The sequence below is a fragment of the Gobio gobio genome (genome assembly GCF_949357685.1).
Source record: "Gobio gobio genome assembly, chromosome: 8".
NCBI classification, from domain to species: domain Eukaryota; kingdom Metazoa; phylum Chordata; class Actinopteri; order Cypriniformes; family Gobionidae; genus Gobio; species Gobio gobio.
In genome coordinates this window covers 16,901,042-16,903,661 of record NC_137114.1, presented here as the reverse complement: position 1 = coordinate 16,903,661, position 2,620 = coordinate 16,901,042, and the positions used below count along the sequence as shown (strand labels likewise).

Sequence of the window (2,620 nt, the reverse complement as noted above, 5' to 3'; positions counted from 1 at the left end):
TCTGGGACTGGCCACAAGTCATGTACTCGTCAGGTGATGGAAGGGGTTTCTCACTGCATAGAAATAATGTGAAACAAAGACACTCCAATGACAGCGAACATACAGAAACATATCTGTGTGGATTCCTCACATGCTGCTCTGTGGACAGAGGAGAGGAGAGGACAGCTCACACTGAGAAAAAAATATTTATTTTTCCTCCCCACGTGAACGGAGATCCCCACTAGCAGGCCTGAGGAAGCAAACTACAGACCATCCCATTGCTACACACATATTCACATGCACTCAAATATACGTACAGTCATTGCATTACATACACAGGGGCTTTTTCCTTTCACTGCCACAGAGGCCTGATGTGACTCTGTAATCAGAAACAGGGCTGTCTTCTCTTTAAATCATACTTTTCCTAAACTGCATTAAAATACACTCAAATGTTCACAGGCGTGTGTGTGTGTGTCAGTTTTTTATCTATCTATCTATCTATCTATCTATCTATCTATCTATCTATCTATCTATCTATCTATTAGAGCCCGACCGATAAAGGATTTTTAAGGCCGATACCGATACAAATATTTGGTCACTTAAAAATCCGATATTCCGATATATCAGCCGATATATATAAAAAATAAAAAAATAAAATAACAGAAACGCGTAAAAAAACACAAACAGATTTCCCTTATACATCAGTTATTTGTAGTTATTCATGATCCCTCAGCCTCTCTAAAACAATATGATAATGCAGTTTAAAAATAAACTTGTTTGTTTTATTGTTACAACAGAACAGAGGAACATAAAATATATTAAAGTTCTGATAAATAAAATGTATAAAAATACAAACTTAAGATATGAAACTTAAAGTCGTTTGGACGAAAACACAATAGGCTAACAAAAACAAAAAATCAAAGTTACCAGTATTAATAGATGTGGTAAGCTTTATAAATATAACTTTTAGCAAGACTGGAAAAAAAAAAATCAGTTAAGTTCTAGAAGTTCTGATAAATAACAACAACAGCAAAACATAAACTATATACAGTATAAATATTCCACCTTATAATTACAATGTCAACTTGCTTATCCCTTTACATGCACTCTTAATTCTATCCATCAAGCTACCACAAACCATTTTCAATCATCATTTGCTGCCTGCCTTCTAAAATCTACTAACGTTACTGATGATGACTCGTGTAATCCATTATTTGACTCGTTAATGCGGCGTCTGAACGAAGTCACGCACTTTCGTTCACTCTTCACGAGCCTAACTTACGATTTACAATGCAGAGACTGGAACTACAAATATACTAGTTATAAATACAGTAATCATTACTTTATTTAGGCAGAATAAGTTTGTTGTGTTTTTCAAGGCGCATTAATGTTAGCGGTCTCCCACTGATAGCCATGGCATTAGCTAGCTTTGTGGTTAGCGTCTATGATAAGTTATAATTTAGAAATATGTATACTTTTTCAAAATAACGGGCAGGGGAGAGATGATACGTCTCATGATGTCAAACTGTCAGACTATTAAAGAAATACATTTTATTCAGTCACATTGTCCGAGGTAAAATAAGTCAGTCAACTGTAACCTAGCGTAATTACCAGCTCTCTTGGCTTACATGTAACAGCAAAACTGGACTTGGCAGTTACAAATTGTGTCATGTTATTTGAGTTAAGAGAACTGATGGGGATGTTCTTTTAACTGTTATTCAATTCAAGCAATGTATGTCTCGTTGCCAACTTACATGCATTTCGCGGATGATCTGTGTTGTGAATGCAGCGCTCAGAGCGCTGAAGCTCAGCATGACTCTGCTGGATCAGCTGGTGGTGTTGCCAGCCGGCACGTTGTAGGGCGCCCTCTGGTGGACAAACTATGAAACGCCAACACTCAATGTGTTTGAGAGGTGTTTCGTCCGGTTTTTTTATTTTTAAAAAAATATTCATTTATCGGCCATCATAAATGCCGATACCGATAGTTTGGAAAAAGCCTAATATCGGCCGATAATATCGGCCCGCCGATATATCGGTCGGGCTCTACTATCTATCTATCTATCTATCTATCTATCTATCTATCTATCTATCTATCTGTCTGTCTGTCTGTCTGTCTGTCTGTCTGTCTGTCTTCCTATCTATCTGTCTGTCTGTCTGTCTATCTATCTATCTATCTATCTATCTATCTATCTATCTATCTATCTATCTATCTATCTATCTATCTATCTATCTATCTATCTATCTATCTATCTATCTATCTATCTATCTATCTATCATGTCTGTATGCCAGATCACAGGCGTGTGTGTGTCAGTTTTTTATCTATCTATCTATCTATCTATCTATCTATCTATCTATCTATCTATCTATCTATCTATCTATCTATCTATCTATCTATCTATCTATCTATCTATCTGTCTATCTGTCTATCTATCTGTCTATCTATCTATCTATCTATCTATCTGTCTATCTGTCTATCTGTCTATCTATCTGTCTATCTATCTATCATGTCTGTCTTTCTCTGTCTTATCTATCATGTCTGTCTGTCTGTCTGTCTCTGTCTTATCTATCATGTCTGTCTGTCTGTCTCTGTCTTATCTATCATGTCTGTCTGTCTGTCTCTGTCTTATCTATCATGTCTGT

At 36.2% G+C, this 2,620-nt stretch overlaps 1 protein-coding gene across 1 annotated transcript in view; it reads left to right on the top strand.

The window, feature by feature from the left end:
- cog6 (component of oligomeric golgi complex 6) overlaps positions 1-881 on the top strand; it is a 107,928-nt gene extending 107,047 nt beyond the window's left edge. The window contains exon 19 of the mRNA XM_079823652.1: positions 1-881. This exon is cut by the window's left edge and continues 210 nt beyond it. The gene's annotated coding sequence lies outside the window, so the exon portion shown is untranslated.
- Positions 882-2,620: the final 1,739 nt, after the last annotated feature.